General features: G+C 38.0%; 1 protein-coding gene and 1 long non-coding RNA gene across 4 annotated transcripts in view; one reads left to right on the top strand and one right to left on the bottom strand.

Annotated features, from left to right (window-relative positions):
• LOC140597697 (uncharacterized) overlaps positions 1 to 19534 on the bottom strand; it is a 177845-nt gene that overhangs the window by 76913 nt on the left and 81398 nt on the right. Inside the window, exons 3-4 of one of the 2 annotated variants that reach the window (XR_011999548.1) lie at positions 10868 to 11002; positions 8130 to 8211 (exon numbers count right to left, since the gene is read on the bottom strand). The exons of the other annotated variant lie outside the window; for it this stretch is intronic. This is a non-coding gene — a long non-coding RNA (uncharacterized lncRNA). The remainder of the gene's footprint in view (positions 1 to 8129; positions 8212 to 10867; positions 11003 to 19534) is intronic. 2 annotated transcript variants of the gene reach the window in all.
• Positions 15008 to 19534, top strand: part of KCNJ16 (potassium inwardly rectifying channel subfamily J member 16) — a 57155-nt gene continuing 52628 nt past the window's right edge. For both annotated transcript variants that reach the window (XM_025999659.2, XM_072746730.1), the window contains exon 1: positions 15008 to 15213. The gene's annotated coding sequence lies outside the window, so the exon portion shown is untranslated. The remainder of the gene's footprint in view (positions 15214 to 19534) is intronic.

Here is a 19534-nt window from a genome sequence, read left to right as displayed (position 1 = left end):
TTCTCATAGAATAGTAAATTACAATGAAACTATAAGACAAAAGCTTATCCAAGGTCATGGAATTTCTAGTCTGGAAAAAAAAATCTAAGGTTTGACTTTTGTCTATCTCAACTTTGCCAATAAAACATTGAAACGAGGGGAAGTGAAGTGGCATCTCAAGATCACAGATGAGTAAGTGGCAAAGTTGAGACTGCGAGCTAGATCTCTCAATTTTAAGACCAGTTTTTTCAAACTATGTAGTCACGTTGTGACTTCTTTTCAACATCATACAATTCAATTTTATGTGATCTAATAAATACTTACTATTTTCTACACCTAGTTAGTGCTTATCATCTCATATGGATACCCTCTGAAACAAGACTCAACTGGTTAATGAGATTTAATGAAATGGTCCAGAACTTACTTATTATTTTATTTCAGAAATCATCCCCCCAAGAGTTCTATTTCTGTATCTCATAAATATATATGTGTGTTTTATATTGTTATATATATTTACAATATCTACTATATATATAACTATATATATATATAATTTTTAAACATTTTTTAAGGATAACTGTTTGAATGATGGGAAAGGTCACGAGTCATAACCACCTATCATAATGTACCACAGAGGTGAAATACCTGCTTTTTTCTATGCACTTTCTTCTTCACAGAGGCATGCTAGGAAATTGTTATTAGTAGAAGCTATTTTGTCCGTTCCTGACTAATTTGAGAGAACTGGTAGCAATCTGCTTCCCATTATATGCTGATGCATGGAGATTGGCGCTGTCATAGCACAAGCTATGTCTGCATGTTTAGATGACTCAACAGTTTGACTTTGCCAAGTCAATTCATTAACACGTTCTTTTACTGACATGTGCAGAGTGCTGGCTAGGCGTCAGGCATCCAAACTGTGTTCCCCAATCATGCTAGGATTTTCCTTTCATATGCCCAAATGGAAGTACAGAAAACCACTAATGGACTTGCACTGAGGAGTTAACCTGGCTATGGGACAAACCTATTTGGAAGAGAGGCACTGACCCCAAATATATGTAACCAAAGAAGGACAGAAAATCCACACTCTCTCAGGACAAGTGGTAAAGTACCAGGAGACCAGCCAATAGGTTGGAATGTCAGCAGGTTTCAGGTAGTAGATTCAAGCAAATCATTCAAGATCACAGCCTCCAAGACAGAGCTCAGAAATGCTTACAGATCAGACGTATCAGTACGCGAAGCTGAGTGTGAGTGAGGAAATTAGCAATTAACAAGAGCATCTATGTCCAGCTAAACAAATAAAATACATAATAAAGTAAAATAAATAGTAAAAATCTGCTGGAGTAGAAATGATGAGAAATCCTGGATGTATTTTCTGCACAATGGTTATATGCTATTTCTTTATCTTTTTTCCTTTATACTTAAATCATTTTGACCCACATTTAGGAGTGGCTAGTCCCACCATTAGACTCTTCTATGTCTTGCCCCCTCTCCTGGAGGACCTAACTGTACAATACATTACCTGTCACAAGCTTAGAACTGATCAGACAGGAGTGCTTTTGACTGATTGCTGTTCCTTGCCCTCCTCCAGTTACTGATACCTGAGCTGGGCCGAATGAGCTGGATTTGGGACAGTGCTGCTGAAGTGCATAACTTGCACAATTCAGTTTCCTACAGTTCATTCATCTGCAGTTCTTTCCCTCCCTTTTAAAACAAATCACCTTAGGCACTATTACGGGCAGGCCCTGATGCCATACTCTTAATAGCTTGGTTATGTTGGTAATTACAATCATATGAGAGAAGTCTCCCATGTAGAATATGACAACAGCAACCCAGTAAGGGCAATTTGAGTTCCCACTTTAAAAAGAATCTGATTTTTTAAAAACGTGTTTTCCTTCTCTGCTTAAAACTTCAGAAATTTCATGAGCAATGTTGGAGAGTTGGGGTAGTTACAAAACATTCAAATTTCAAGCTCTGATAATCTCTGATCTCTAGGAAAAAAAAAAAAAAGAGAAGAAAAGAAGTGACTCACCAGCCATCTATGGTTTATGGAATTGTGTTGTGCTACTCTGAGAAAGCAAAATATATTGGCTCCATAAAGGAAATGGAAACATTTGTCTTCAAAGCGATGTAGGTAAGATGGTTTAATACTGTCCGTGAAGTCATGTTCTCTCTCTGAAACATCTGCTGATTTTCTATTAACTGGAGAAAGCAAATATTGTTCTCACGTGGTATCCCCATTTGATGATTCAAGCCAAGTTTGCCCCGGAAGGGGCCTGTGATTGATTGGTATTTGCTTATTTGTATTCAAGAAAATGAAGAAACACACATCCCTAAATGTGAAGTTTAAAAGGTTCTCTAAGATTTTTACTTTATTTACAATGGCAAAGAAATCCTGTTTAGTGAGTTTATTAGCATGGAGAATCCAACTCCTCTGTTTTGTTTTACTTTTTAAAAATTGTGACCCTAAGTCTGGCTCTTTCCTGTGTTTCTCATCTATCATCCCAGCTGATCAACACACAGCCTCTGTCCCTGTATGACACAGTTACCTGTTGCTTTTTGTTTGTGTGGAGGCTTTCAGATAAAATATCAAGAGATTGAGACTTTCAGTGAGTCTTTCCAAACTCGGCTTTCTTTTGTTTCCAGAAGTCTGCATTCTTTTGATTCTATAGAAGTGGTAGGGTTTTACCCTAGTTTAATCTTGGCTCTGTTTCTGGTTTGACATAAACGAGGTCTTCTTAAGTGGCTATAAAACTAATGCATATTATTAACACAAAACATTCTCAGGGGCACAGGAAGTTTTGAAAGTGACCTTTGGTACTGCTTGTCTTAACCAATTCCTCAGGAATCAATTTAATCACAGAAGGGATGTTTACAAGAAGATCTGCAATGTACATACGTGTGTGCATATTTTACAGGCTGTTTTCTTGGATTAGCATTAAAAACATGCTGAAAAAGAGGCCAAGCATGGTGTGGGTGTTCCTGTTATTTTATATTTATGTTGGATCCTTGTAAAATCTTTTCCAAAGAGTGAATAAGATTCCTAGACAGAGAAGATTCTGAACTCTGCACACTATTGAAAAACCAGATGAGATATAGTGAAAAGCATTTGCTTTGGGTATTTTGTGTGAGTGGATTAGTGTCACAGACTTGGAACAACAACAAAACAACGAAACAGTAACAACAAAACCCAACTGTAAAGGAAATAAGAAAAGAAGATTTCAAGGATAAGAAATTTTCAGAATGTAGCAATGCTAAGTTGATATGCTATAGAATACTGAGATTAAGATCTGGAACAAATAGAAGAATTATAAAAACAAAAAACAAAAACAAAAACCAGCAAGATAGAAGATGGAAGAGGAGTTGGAAGGATAACATAATCCAATCAATCCGATCAATTCGGCACTCCATCATGCAAGAAGAAAGGAAGCTCTTGATCAATTTCTTCAATTCCACCATAATTATGGTCCTCTAGCATGAGTAGGGGAATGGTACCATTGGGGCCAATTAATGACTATAGAGGTAGAATAATATAATATGTCAACACAACCCTGAGCAACTACCTGAAAATCTCCACAAGGATGAGAAAATCTTGAACTCTTCATTTGACTGTTTAGGTATTAAATAAGTATAATGTGAGAATATATAGTCAGTCCTGCTTGTAACACATGTTTTGAAAATGTAAGTTAGTTCCAGTGCATTTGCTATACAAGGAACCAATGTGAGCATAATATGAAATTTGAGCCAGCTGTGTGTTTGCCTAGATGTGATTTTGTCCTCAAGAAACACTAGGTGAGTGAAAACAACTGTACTACCTGGTCTGAGTGGCACAGAAATACACAAAACCCACCTGCACAATCCTTGGACATCTACCCATCATTTCAGGGCACCACATGTGTTATGGACTCATGCACCCATCCCTGGTCTTACAACTTTCCATCAGATTTCAGATAATCTTCCTTCTACCACTTTGTAATAACTTATAATCTATGAACCTTTCTTCTGATGCCCATGGCCACAAGGAAACCTCAGGCCTTTCTCAAGGCAAATACCATATTTATTGTAGTATTTATGCATTCCTTAATACTGAGAAGTATAAAAAAAATTAAAACAAACAAACAAAAATACTGAGAAGTGTAAAACTTGGCCATTCCTTCTGTTAGGGTTCTACTTTTTTTTTTTTTTAATTTCATTTTTTAACATATTACTGACCAAACTTTTGAGTATTATGCCCCCACCCTGTTTTCCTCTAAGTCCTTCTTTTCCTCCTAGATCATGTGTAGCATGGTGATATTTAAGAACACTTATGTCATGTTATAGCAGAACCACTACATCAGAGAGGAGAACTCATGGGTGATGGGAATGGGGGAAGAGGGGACGCACAAAACACTTTCATGTGTCAGGACTCCATGCCCAGAAGGTGCTCTTTCCTATGAAATACGAACTGTTCACTATCCTCACTACATTAGCAAGAAAATCTAAACATGTTACTTTGTCTTCATTTGCAAATTTGCCCTCTGGTCATTTTATTCCTAATTCTCCTGTGGCTTCATTTACCTGGGATGAACCTAACCAGTTGGCAGTGCCTCACACTTTGAGATGGGTTTTCCAAAGGCCAAATGGACCATTTTCTTGTCTTTTCAAAGAGAGCCACACAGGAAGGAAAACAAGAAATTCAACTTTTAAGCTGGGCTATTCATGGCCTTTGCTAAATCCTGGCAAAGAATCATGGTTTTTCATTACGATTCATCTCACTGATTTCCTAATGGAATGAACTGGCCTTTTCATTAAGGCCATAGGAGAGTGAAGTTGGGTTACCCAAGTCATTAAGTGCTGTTATCTGATGAGTGAAAAATGGATTACTTTTCAGTATGCATTTGGGGATCCCTGTGTTTTCTTTCACTGGGTTCCATTTTGTGAAAATTGGTTCAAGGGGAACGAGAAGGTCAACCTTGCATATTCAGTCCTGCCAGAACAATGTATGTCTTTCTGCTCTGTGGGCAGGCGAAACAAAATAGATGGGTTCAGTAATAGGAAATGTAGTGCTAATATTCCTATTTCCCATTATTAAGAGAGCGTAGCCATCTCACCCGCTCAAGAACATTTTATTCCTGTAAACAACAGGAATGTTACTTCATTAGTTTCTTAGCTCTTCCATCAAAGCAGACAGACACACATACACACATGTACACACAGTGACATCTCTTTCTTCTACCAAACCCCACTTCATAGAGATTACAGTTTGCATAAGAGAGGAGAATAGTTTCACTTAAACTTCCTCCTAAATTCACTATTAAGACTATAATGCTAACACTGAGCTTATTAAAATACTCTGGATAAACAATGTAATTACATCTTTGCTGTAATGTGAGTGCAAATCACCGTAAAAACACCTTCTGTGATTCATAAGTTATTGAAATGAATACTCTACATTTACTTATTTGGGATAATATTAAATATAATCTTACAAAGCATTATTTTATGCTTACAAAGTATTATTTGGGGTAATATTAAATGTAATCTTACAAAGTATTATTTTATCTTACAAAGTATATATTATTATTGTTTTATTTTATCTTATGAAGGTCCAATTTTTATCTTATTATACTTTTAGTCTATAGCATAGACTAAATGGTTTGCATATCCAATTTATTATATTATTAAATTTCAAATAAGAAGGAAAAATAGCAGGGATTGGGATTGGGATAAGGTAGCACATAGGCCGTTAGATACAACTTCCAACGTCTTCATTACATTCAATCTATCATCTAGGTATTTTGTATATATAGTGTTAAATATTAAGATATTTTGTAATGTGTGTTTTTGTTGTGGGGAAGAGAATGTATTAAGACTTAGCAACCTGCTTTTGAAACTCATAGATCAGAAAAGGAGAAACTGTGAATACACTTTCTAGAATAATTGTATGCAGAGGTTTGTCTACACAGTTCTGCTGAATTTTGGCCTCTTCATTCTTTGTCCTTGTGAATCGATGCAATAGTTCAATGTGAAATATGGTGCTTTCTAAGCTGGATTGTGATTTACAAGGTACCAAAATAATGGCATTATAAATAGAGTCAGTCAATTTATTGTAGGAAAAAAAAAAAAAAACATTCAAGATGTATTTTATCTTCAAACAGCACTATAGAAATCTACAACCAAATGCAAGATATCCAAACCAGTGAAATTTCAAGTAACTCCTTCCATCTCAGTCCCAACTAGATCTCTATTTTATATAGTATTAGTAACCTGTAGAGATAACAATGGGAATAAGGGATCTACAGAAATGTACAGAAATTTTCCATTTTGAAGAGTAATAATGGCTGGAAACATTAGCATACGAGCCATAGCAAATAACTTTGAAGACTAGAGAAGTGTGACTATAACTTTTTGGTGTCTAATCCAGCTCTAATACTGAAACTAAAGCTTCATGTGGCTACTTTGACTTAAAAACAAAAACAAGGGGTGCCTGGGTGGCTCAGTCGGTTAAGCTTCTGCCTTTAGCTCAGGTCCTGGGATTGAGGCCCACATTGGCTACCTGCTCAGGGGCGAGTTGGCTTTTCTCTTTCCTTCTCCCTCTGTAATTGTTCTTGTTCTCTCTCAAATAAATAAATAAAATCTTAAACACACACACACACACCCCAAAAACAAAAACTGAATTGATCAGTCCTTTCATCTTGATATAAACACACAGTCTTTTGTTGATTTATTCATTCATTCATTCATTAAGCATGTATTTATTTGAGCCCATGCGACAGTGTAGGTACTAGTGTTAGGCATTGATTTTGCAGTGTAGACAAAACAAAAGACAATCCCTGTTCTTATTTATGAAGCTTCATTATAATATGGAACACAGAAATTAAATATTTAGAAGAAATAATGGTGATCATCCAACCCTACCTTGCATACCAGAAAACAAAGCTGCAAAAACATAGTGTCTTGACAAGGGTCATAACTGTGGTTCATTTTCAGTCCAGAGGTAGAACCCAGTTTTCTGACTTTCTCTCTGGTAACGTTGCTCGTACATTGGTTGCTTGTACTTAGTTGATGCCATTGAAAAATATTCTTCTCATTAAGAAGCAAAGAATCTTCAGCAGAATTCTTCCCACATACTCAGATCATGAAAAATCAGAATTATCTTTGGCTCTTCTCTGCCTTATTGCTTAGTTTTATCAACTGCTAAATAACATAAGACCATTTTTATTTGGTTTATTTTTGCCTAATCCTCTCTCTATTCACTAACTTCAGCTCTCACTAATAAATGACTCCTGATTTGTTCAACCTCCTTTTTTTATGCGCCTCACCCGCGCATTGTCTTTTTCTACTCAAATTTGTGAGCAGATTCCCATTCTGACTCTGGCCTTTGGTTGGCCCCACATTGCCTACCACAGCGAACACAGGATCCTCTGTGAAAGATGAAATTCTCCCAGGGTCTGGCACCGCTTTTTTCAGCAGTTGCTTCATAGGAGGTGCCCCAAACCACATCAACCTGTAACACTGTTTTCTCCCCAATAGTTTCTCTATTCTGTCTTTGTTCATGTTTTTCTTTAGGTTCAGAATATGTGCATAAACTTTTATACCTCTTGAAAATATGAAATTACCACTTGAGTGCAACTTTTGCTGATCACCAGTGGATTAAATTGTCCCTATGTTGATCTCATACCAGTTGGGTTTGTGCTTCTTTTAAGCATTCATATTACCTAAAATTCAACCTTTTTTAAAAAAAGATTTTATTTATTTATTCTTTCATGAGAGACACACAGAGAGAGGCAGAGACATAGGCAGAGGGAGAAGATATATATATATATATCTTGATCTAAACCTATTCCAAAAGATGAGGATGCTTTCCTATCTTCTGCCCTATTCCTTTTTTCTCCTCCCTCCTTCTAGAAAAATTCAGAAATTCTAATTCTACATTTGCTTTATTACATAACAGGTGTGAGATTCAGTGAAAAGATTCAAGGAGTTATAATTTCGTGGTGTTTCTTTACTGGTTTGTGAGTGATCCAAAAGTCCTAGGAATTTGAGTGTATTCAAACAAGTAAACAAGTAAAATAGGCAGAGAATGGACTTTATCACAAGAATACGAGCTATAATATGAAACTCAAATGAAACGTGGTCAGGGTTTGAAAGGACCCGAAGGAGCTGGCACTGACCTTCACATCGGATCTCTCAGGGAATCTAGAGGTCAGGCAGGGGCACTCTGCAGCTGGGTACTGGAGGCAGGCAGAGAAGTTCCTTAGAGATGAAAATCAGTCTGAGTTGGGTGAATTATTTAGCACACACTAAATAATCATACAAAATCTTATGCTAAGAAATAAATTTACCCAATACATTTGTCTTACCTTGAACTTTAAGTCTGTCAAAAAGAGACTATCTAAACCAGATATTGAGATTTTCCTTATAACTTAGATGTATTTGCCTATTTTATTAACTGTATTTAGAACCAGAGATGCAAAAACTGATCTCTAGTGGCTATAATTTGAGATGATTTTGCTTTCATCTGGGGGGGTAGGCGAAATTCAGTCCAGGACTCCTTGTTGATATCTAATCAAGACAATATAATTTTTAAACTAAAGAAAGATTTGCTCGGCTGATACCTAGACAAAAACAAGTGGTTAAGATCTCTGGTTCTATAGCCAGACTTCCTGGGGCCATTATTGATTAGATATGGGGTCTTGAGCAGGTATACAAGACACCGGTGCTTTCCTCAGCTTACCCACTGGTTAAGTGAGAAAAATAAGTGAGTTAATACATCAGAAGCGTTGAAAGAGGTCCCTGCTACTATCATGCACTCAGTAGGTATTTATTTCTTTTATTTATATACTAATTGTTATCGCTTCAGTAAAAATATGCACTTGGAAATTTTTTTAAAAATTCAGAAAAACAGAGCAACGTTAAATGTGATTTATACAGAATTAAACATGTTTCTGTAGACATCATCTTTAATTGTTTCATTTGAAATGATAGCAACTTACGTGAATATATTTCTTTCATATCTTGTGCAAATCACCCACTTTGGGAAACTATAATTTCATTATTAAAAAAAAATTCATTGAGGAGCATTTGGGTGGTTTAGTCAGTTAAGTGTCGGACTCTTGATTTCAGCATAGTTCATGATCTTGGGGGTCCTGGGATGGAGCCCTGCCTCGGGCTCTGTGCTCAGTGAGGAGTCTGCTTGGGATTCCCTGCCCCTCCCTCTGCCTACCCCCTCCCATCCCCACCCCCATGCACGCATGCGTTCTCTCTCTCTCTCTCTCTCAAATAAATTAATAAATCTTTCTAAAAATCATTCATTGGAATATCATACATTGTCTTATGAAAATGCTGAAATGAGTTGTTCCTTGACAAAACAAATTCAAGTCAACTCTTTCCTTGACTCTTTCCTTTTTCTTCTGCTTCATATACATTCTGGAAGGCTTGGAACATATTAAAATGCACAGAGCCCTTTAGTATTTAAACAGAAAAGAAAGAAAGAAATGAATAGGGGAGGGAGGCAGGCAGAGAGAAAAGGAAGGAGGAAAGGATGGAGAAAGGAAGGAAGAGAGAGAAGAAGGAAGGAAAGATGGGAGGCAGGAGGAGAAGGGAGGAAGGCAGCCCGGCAGGGGAAATAGTTGAGCAGAGACTTATTTCAGGAGTCGAAGTTGTAGTTCTCATTACAATATGAAGCATTTTGATGTGTGGTTTGGGGGACTCGCTGGGTGAACTTTATCTTTACAAAAGCCAAAATCCCGTTTGCATAAGCAAAGGAATCCCATTTCAGTTATATTCCCTCTGGAATTTCAAAAGTTCTCAAGTTCTCCCTCCTTCAATTACAAACATCAGTTCAGTCAGGGTTTTCATCGGCGGGTGCAGAAGAAGTTAAAGGACATGTGACTCCAGGAGACCAAACAAGAAGATAGACAGACTCACTGGAAACGTCTAGATTTTGAAAAGTACCTGATGTGGAAAAAAATTGAAAGGGACATCGGAATGGAAAATTGCTTTGCTGGCTTCCTGTTCTCCTTCCTGCTAAGGTGGGATTAGTTACCAGCTGTCAAATGAAATATCACTTTTAATTCTTACTTAGGGGGGGTGGGGGGGAGGAAAGCATAGGAAAAAAAAAAAAACTGACTTGGAAGGGAATGAGGCAACAAGAACCTTCCTTTCTATAATTCATCCCTGAAGTTTGACAGAGGACAAAAGGGCACAAGCACAGAAGGACAAGACTCTGCCTCCAATGGGAAAAGTGAGGAAGAAGTGAACCAACTGGGCAGGTAAATGGGTCTCCCTCAAGTTTTTCTCCTAATGAAGTAATCGGTGTGGTAAGGAAGTCAGTTAGGGGATTGGGAGCTTGAAGTATCCGGGTAATTACCTCAAATCTTCCCGAGGACAGACAAAGACAGGATTAATAAAAGCAAAAATTGTCTCTCTCTAAGAGGAGGGTGTCTTTGGAAATCCAGTGAGCCGCCTTTGATGTAATCCTCATTCCCTCAGAAGGCACGCTTCCTTGAGGAGAGTGACAGCTTCTCAACATACAGGCGCTTGTTGCACAGCATCAGGATGTACCTAATGCTTGGGCATGCCTTCAAATGTTGCATCACATCTGTGGCATGCCTGCCAGTTTAGAAAGCTCTCTGCAGGCACGGTTTCAGTTAATGCCCACAGCACGGTATCAACCTTACCAGTAAATATGGGTGGGACGGGGGTACTGGGAAGCCAGCACACAGGCCTCCGAAGACCTGCTTGTCTTGTATCTCCTGGATGTTGGGAATTCCAAGGTTAAGGGGAATGCATTCTCTGACATCAAGAGGTCCTTGACCAAGGTTAAAAAACAGGAATCAAAACTGCTAATACAATTTGAATCTCAATTTTATCTTAAAACAATAGGGGAAAAGAAGGCAAATCGTCTTACCGAAGGGCAGTCAGGCTTCTGATGAATCTTTATTGCTTTCTTTGCACTCTTCTTCATATTATCTCCAATAAACACATATATCACTTTAATATCTGCGAGGGATTTTTAAAGGTATTCTTCCCATTTTTTCCTCCTCTAGGAAGGATAATGCAGCTGTTAGCCTCTTTGCATGATTCAATATATCAGGCTTTTTTTGATACAGTCAACTTCATCATTTTTATTTAAATCATTTGTTGAAATGTAGGACATCATCATATAAAAATGCTGGACTGGATTGCTCCTTAAGAGAGCAAATTCAGGGATGCCTGGGTGGCTCAGTGGTTGAGCATCTGCCTTCAGGTCAGGTGGTGATCCCAGGGTCCCAGGATCGAATCCACCATCGGGCTCCCCACGGGGAGCCTGCTTCTCTCTCTGCCTGTGTCTCTGCCTCTCTCTCTCTCTGTGTCTCTCATGAATCAATAAATAAAATCTTTTAAAAAAATAAAAAAAATAAAATTCAATAAATGAAATGAGATTTGTAACAAAGGACTGTAATATATAAATTAAAAAGAACGGTGCCTTTTGAAAGTTTGTTCTTTCTTAAAATCATTTTTAAAATAAATTATAAATTGATGTTTACAGTAGACAGGGAAGGAGTTAATAAAAAGAACTTGAAGGAAAGATACGATTTTTTAAAAATTTGTTTAAAGATTTTATTTCTTTATTTGACAGAGAGAGAGAGAGAGAGAGAGAGTGCGTATGCACTGGAGAGAGGGCATGAGCAGGGGAGGAGCAGAGACAGAAGGAGAAGTAGGCTCTCCACTGAGCCAGGACCCTGGGATCATGACCTGAGACAAAGGCAGACACTTAACTGACTCAGCTACCCAGGTGCCCCAAGATAGGATTTTTTAAAAAGATTTTTCAGCTTTTTATAAAGCAGTTGTAGGTTTTTAGTAAAATTGAGGAAAGGTACAGATTTCCCATCTAGTCCCTGCCCCAACTCATGCATAGCTTATTCCATTACCAACATCACTTACTAGAGTGGTGCTTTTTTTTTTTTTTTTTTTTTCATCAAGAGGGAACCGACAGGGACCCATCACAAGCACCACACCTATAGCTTACCTTAGGGTTCATTCTTGGTGTTGTATATTCCATGAGTTTGGACAAATGCAAAATGACATGAATCACTCATTTTAAAACTTTAAGGAGTATTTCCACTGCTCTGAAAGTTCTCTGGGCTTTGCCTATTTTCTCCATGCTACCCTTCCCCAAATCTTTCCACTATCTCCATAGTTTTGCCTTTTCTGGAATGTCGTATAGTTGGAATCATATGGTATGTAGCCGTCTCAGATTGGCTTCTTTCACTTAGTAATATGTATTTAAGATTCCTTCGTGCTTTAACCACAGTTTACTTATCCATTCACCAACTGAAGAACATCTTGGTTGGTTCCAGGTTTTTGGCAACTGTGAATAGAGCTGCTCTAAATGCCAATGTGTAGGTTTTTGTGTGGGCAAAGTTTTTAACTCTTTTGGGTAAAGACCAAGGAGGATTATTGCTGGATTGTATGATAGAAACATATTAGATTATACAGTCGACTTGGCGCTAACCCTGTATTAATCATTAATCAGAGAAGAAGAACATTGTCATTGGAGAAGAGTGAATTGTGTATGTTAGCAAGTGTGGAGATTGGCAAACATTTTTCTGTAAAGCACCAGATACTAAATATTTTAGTCTTTGATGGCTACATGGTCTCTGTTGAGGCTCTGAGGGCCACCGGACTCTACTATTGTAGACTGAAAACAACCATTGACAATATGCAAACCAGTGAGTGTGGCCGTCCGTATTCCAAAAAAAACTTGATCTATGGACACTGAAATTCGAATTTCCTATAACTTCCAAATGTCACAGAATCTTCTTCTTTTAATTGTGCCCTCACCATTTAAACTTGTTTTTAGCTCACAGGACTTAAAAAAACAAAAACAAAACAAACAAACAAACAAACAAACAAAAAAAACAGGAATCGGGCTGAACAAACAAAACCAATTTTTCAATGACAGACAGTGGTAATACCACACTTCTACATAACAAGTAGCCTCTTTGTATAATCGAACTCCTTTTTTTAGGCCATTACTAAAACCATTGAATGGCAATAAAGTACAGATTATGGAAAAAGAGAATTTTTTATCACTTAAAGCTTTTACACTTTATTAATGGATTCTTTCATCCTCTGGTTACTTGACAAATCCTAACGCCCACTGGCCCCTTTGATTTGCCTTGGTATCTCTTTCTGTTTCAGGGAGGATTGCAGTTCACCAAAGCTGAGCTTCAGTGAAGTTAATTTACAGTTAAGGTAGATTTAGGAGGCATAGACACGCAACAGAAAAGCCAACCCAGATATCATTTTCCTCTGGCTTTAGAAAGTGTTTTTCTACTTACATGTGAGTATGGGTGTGTCTGATGTTCTGGGAATTTACTTCAAACAAAGGAATGAAGCCACGCTGTGATTTTCTGACTCAGTTGGAGTTGGGAAACCATCCAAGTCCTCTATCTTGCCTGCTGTCCTGCTCTTCTCTGCGGTCTTTTTTAGGCTGTGTTTAGATGTCTCATCTTCTCAGATCAATCCAAACACTCACCCAAACAGAGCTACCTTTCCTGAAATGGTCCTCGCGGAGTGGAGGGTGTTACGTGTACCGTGGTGTTCTTGTAAAAGTTCTTTCAGATGGAATGCTAACAAAGGGAGCTCAGCTTTCAAACAAGGAAGGAATCAAGCAGAGAAAGTGATAAAATACTCACTACATGACCAAGTCAGATTTATTATGGATAAACCACAGTGGAAGTTGCCTCAGTTAGTACAGACGTGCCGTGCCCTAGTTCCCTGGTATTCAGATTTCTCTGCAGAAGAGGCAACTCTGTGTCCATCACCTCCCTAACATTTACTGGTAATTGAAAAGATCCATCCTTTAGAGGGTTCAGACTCTTACACCCGGTGCTGTGTAGCAGGTTGCCAATCAGTGCTCCTGTTAAAATGTCAAATCCCTGATGACAGCGAGCAGGTTTGGGACACTAATAATCTTCCTAAGGTAGGTCTTGTGTTTGTTTTTATCATCCTTATTTTACAGATGAGACAACTGGGATGCAGACAGGGTATATAGCTCCCACTATCACAAACCTGGTAATAACACTAACATTAAAATTCCTATCATGCTTCCTCAGGGATTCATGCTTTTAAAAATGGGGGGGAAAAGCCCAAACCTCAAAATGCCAACTATGGTCAGAACCCATAAATGACCCCCTAAATTTGGAGGGCTGAACAAACCGGATGGGGCCTCCTGGGTCCCCCAGTTGCCAATGCTCTTTGGAATAAAGACATGTATTAATTCCTTGTCTGCACAATCTTCTTTTTGAACTTTTCTAGATACAGCTACCCCAGGTCCTGAAGAGCTTGGGATTGTTATTTCTTTAGTTTCTTGTGGCTGCCGTTCACAATTTTCTGGACCTTTCTCTTGGCTCTACCATTTTAAAGCCATCTCTTCGCTTCTTCATTCTTCAGTTTTCGGACCTCTGGTCAGCTAGCTTGACCACACAATCACTCGCCATTTCATTTCACCTCTTAGGACCTATTGCTGGGGCAGAGTAACTCTAAGACTGTGCATCCTGGATGTGAACCAAAGACTGTGTTTTTTATTAATCATTTCTGTCCTAAGCTCTGGTCCTTGTGGTTGGAGGAGGGAGGACCCTCCCTCCATCTCCATCTTCCATTTATCAGTCTTAGTCAAAGATGCTAGTTCTTTAGAACTGTGCCGTACAGTGTAACTAATCATTAAAGGCATGTTGAATAAAGGGATGAATAGATGCTTAGCTATTTCTAGTTGTCCTGTCTCAGTTTTCATTGGGATTTGATCTCAGCCTTCACTTGCTAAGAGGTAGACAGGAGTTCTGGTAAAAAGGATTTCTTTGCATTGAGTAGAAGCCTTTCCATAGGTTACCTCTCAACAACCCTGTTTTGTAAATATTTGTTGAGCATATTTATGGCTCAGGAAATCTTCCTCCTTCATATCCCTGACCTCATGAAAACTTAGTCAGGGTTTGCTTGAATGCCCTTCACGCTGTACCTCCTCCAGAGGGACGGGGCAGTGAGGTAACCTCTGTCTCAGCTGACCGGCTATCGCTTGCTTTATAAGATGCCAAGGGCTCCCTGTGTAGATTCTCAGGTGGAACTGTAGGAACAAACCTGTGTCAATGGTTAACTCGGGTTCTTGGTGTCTGGAGTTTTCTTTCCTTTATTATTAACTAAAGAACATTTTTACCATTGCTCAGCTGGGAGCACCCAGCTCATAGATCCTCTGTGGGGAGAGTGAATTAAAAGGTAAGCATTGCTCTATTTTGTTATTATACAAAGTCATTCAGCCTATGCTTTGCTCTTGCTGGCCTCTGTTTAAGGGGCAGCAATGCTCTGTGTCCAGCAGTGTCAATGTCAATGTTGAGTTAAATGCAATTAAGATAATTTAATTTCCTATGCGAGTGCTTTAAGCAGTGTGTCATATACCTTGAGTTCTTTTGAAATTTTGGTCAAAAGTATTCTCAAAGTGTCAGCTTTTACATGACACTATATATGTAGATATCTAAAAGTGACTTTATCATATTCCATATTCAATACCAGATGGAGTAGTTTATAATTTCTTTTGAAAGCAAATAATTGCATATATAAGTGTATATACATTCATGGGTATGTAACTTCAAGCATTGAAATGTGCTTTTACATACCCCCTCAAAAATTTTCAAGAAAAATAGGTTAATTTTTTCCAAGAATTGTAGATAATGATATGAGAGGAAATAAAAGTATGCATGTTTATAGATTTATGTTAAAATCCTCCTCTTTTTTTTTTTCCAATCTTATGTGAGGCTATTTTTTTTTTAAGTAAGCTCTATGCTCCTTGGATTCATGACCTTGAGATCAAGAGTAGTGTGCACTACTGACTGAGCCAGCCAGATGCCCAGTTCTAGACTTATTTTAACATAAGTTAGAAGTAGAGAATTTTATTCTGTTGTGTTCACTTTAATTTCTCTAAAGCTTTTTTTTTTTTTCATGCATTAAAATCTTCGAAATTTTGTTCTTGAGTATTTACTTAGACAGGTGTTGACATGTTGATCTTCTTTGCCCTCTGGAAGATGAATTCTCTATCATATACAACTGAATTGTTTCTGTTGGCAGTAGATACAGGTGATAAGTACGAACTTTTCTACAAACCAAGTGGATTTTGATCAGGTGCATTAAGCTCTTAGATGATCATATGAACTGAAAGGAAAGCTCCTTAGGAAAATAGAACTGGATGGAGTATTTCTGCTAAGTATTAATTACAGCTAAGCAAGAGTCAAAGCCTTAGGAAGAAAGAATAATGTATCTTTGCCACTTTAGTTTGGAAACTGTAGGCCAACCACTCTCTATGTCAGATCTTAACCAGTAAAGTGACACAAAGAGCCTAAACTGCAGCTGTTTTGTAGAATGCCATTTAAGGAGTTCTTGAAATGAAGCTAAAAGGTTTAAAAGTGTACAGGATCCAGAATTCAAGTCCATTCAAATCAGCAGAGGGAGAGAAAGAGGAAGAAAGAGAAAGACAGACAGAGAGAAGAAGGAGGAAGATACAGTGAGGGACCAGAGGTAACTAATATATGTAACTCCTGCTTATGATGATTATTTTTAGAACATGAGAATTGTGGTAAATCTAAGACATTAGTTTCATACAAAACAAGACCATGACCACACCTGACACTGGAAGAAAAGACTTGAGTAGGATGCTGTTTTAACACATTTTCCTAAATAAGTCTATTTTGACTTGCAAGAGAACAAGAGTTTTCAAGGATATTGAATAACTAGGTTTCTTCCATTATATATATTAGTGGTGAGGCCAAGTGAAGGCTTAGATATCAGTTAGTTAAAAGTTAGGAATTGGCAAAAAATGTAGTTCTAGGGAAGATGATAGACATATGAAGGATATTTAGAGCGAATATTAGGTACCAAAATAACTTATATATTTAGGTGAACCTTTTTCAAATTTGTAAAACCCATTATCTGAACAAATTGTCCCACTTTTGTCCCATACGAATTTATCCCCAAATATCCTATGTTACCTCCTTGTTTTAGGAAGAGTGGACTCAGCCTAACTTTAAGAATAAAATGTGCATGCTTCTTATTACCACACAATACCGTACCTTTTCTAATCTGGTGAATATTGAGAGTTAATAGGCTTGATACAAAGGACAAAGAGGAAATGCTCATAAAAGATCTCTCATGTGTGGTCCTTGTGCGCGGATGTGGTTGAGAACCTGTAGGTCACCAACACTCTCTTCCTATGAGCCCGTGAGTGATGTCTTGTTCATGGATATTGTTTTAAACATACCTGGGAGTCTATCATCATAGCTCTGTAACTCAACATGACTGAAGCCTTAACTCTCAAGAATCTACCTTGATTCTTTTTACAAAGTGATGGCTGGCACTTCTCTTCCTTTCTAGGCATATGCAATTACTTATGTCACATTGGTAAAAGCAGGTCTTCCAGAAAGGAGGAAATTTTATTTGTTTTTTCCATTAATAGATTTTTTTGGATAATGGAAAAGAAATAAGTTCATTTTCTCAGGAAGGCAATGACCTACATATTGTTTGTAGAAAAGCAAACTCCAGAATTCTCCCTCTCTCTCTTTCTTCTTTTCTTTTTTTCTTAAATTTGTTTTTGTTTTTATTTTACCATTATAGCCTCAGCTCCTTAACCCTTTTAAGACACTGACATTGAAATAATGGGTCATCCTGTCATTTCCCTGATTTAATTGGTACTGCACTTAGCAAGAGACATTTTCCCCTGATTTATTCATTAATTGATTCTCTGGGCAAATATTTATTAAGTAACAAAAAAAGTTCTAAAGCTTATGGGTTGTATGAGAGATTGTTTAATGGGTGAAACCACTTTCTTTGGGAATTTAAGACTAACGAAAGAGGAAAAACAGATGATTTGTCAATGCATAATATATCATGGATTCATTCACCAAATATTTATTGACTGACTATTCTGTGCCAGGCATTGATTAGACATATATTGATGAAAAGGACATACTGATGACTAGAAAAAGACAAAAATTCCTGCCTCTATGAATCTTACATTTTAGGAGATGTTGGGGGAGTCTACCAAGAAGTAAAATTAAAAGCATGTTAGTAGTGATAAGCAGTATAGAGAAAAACATGGTGGAGGAAGGAATTACTGGGCGTTGGGGAGGAGGTAGAGGAGTGAGAGTGCTGTATTTGTTATCTATCTATTGCTGTGTAACAAATTTCCCCAAAAATGTCTCAGAACAACAATCATTTGTCATCTCTAGTTTTCTGGGTCAGGAATCCAGGCTCATCTGGGTCCTCTAGATCACATGCTGCAGTCAAAGTGTCCATTGGGACTAACCATCTCAAGCGCCTTGCATGGGGGAGGATTCTCTTCCAAGCTCAATCACATGGTACTTGGCAGGATTGGTTCCTTTGAGGCAGTTGGATGGGGGAGGGGGGGGCTCAGCTTTCCACTAGCTGTTGGCGAGAGTCCTTACTCAGTTCCTTGCCATGTGGGCCTCTCCATAAAATATCTCAAAACATGGCAGCTGGTTTCCATTAGAGCAAGCAGCAAGTAAACAAGACAGAGACAGAGTCTTTTTCAAACCTAATCTTGAAAGTGACATCCCCTCAGTTTGGCCAACTTCTATTCATTAGAAGTGAGTCACTTATTCCAGCCAAGACTCAAGGGGAGGGGATTTCACAAGAACATGAACACCGGGAAACAGGGATCTTAGGGAGCCATCTTTAAAGCTGTCTGTCAGAGGTTTACATTTTTAAGTAGGATTGTCAAAGAGGGCTTCCCCAAGTAGGTGATATTTGATCAAAGACCTGGAGGCTGTGAGGAAGTGAGCAATATAAATACCTTGGAGAAGCACAGTGCAGGTACATGGAACAGCTAGTGCAAGGTTCTGAGTGTGCCTGGCAAGGAGATTAGTGTGCCAGAAGCAAAATTCCAGGGGGAAGAGTAGTTGTAGATGAGGTCATGTGCCAGAATTTTTTTCCAAAATGGAGAGGATTCTGCAGCCTAAATGTGTCAGAGATGGCTTTTTGAGAAATTTTAAAAGACCATAGGGAGGTATAAATTTGAATAAGTAGAAAGATGGTGAGGAAGAGCATTGTAGATGGTAGGCAGGTGATGTAGAAGAAAATACAGAAGTAGGGATGAGGTAAATAAAGACATGGCTCCTCTAGTTTGATCACTGGAATAATAAAAAGGTATCTTAATATCAAGATTGTGTTGAGGCCAATGATGTGCTTATGAAATAAGACTTGTAAGGAGCACACAAATTTCATCACCATAGAAACCAGGCCTTCTTTGGCCAATGCCAGCTGTTGCTAACAGCCAGGGGGCTACAAAGCAAAAATAGTTTTCTTGGGCAGTAAACAGCATTAGAAGGCTTTCTCCAAATGCCTCTCCCCTAAATAGGATGTGCTCTTCTCTCAGCTTTTAGCAAATAATGACCAGCAGTTCGTCCATCTGTCTTAGCATCTTCAAAATGGTCCCTTTACTGGAAACTATGGGAATAAGGGCTCTGAACAAAGAGTCCTTCTCAGATGCATTTTATCTTAGTCCATTCAGGCTTTGTATCAAAAATACTAC

The sequence above is a fragment of the Vulpes vulpes genome, chromosome 2 (genome assembly GCF_048418805.1).
Source record: "Vulpes vulpes isolate BD-2025 chromosome 2, VulVul3, whole genome shotgun sequence".
Taxonomy (NCBI): Eukaryota; Metazoa; Chordata; class Mammalia; order Carnivora; family Canidae; genus Vulpes; species Vulpes vulpes.
Note: the sequence above shows the minus strand (reverse complement) of the source record. Positions and strands in the feature narration are given on the sequence as shown.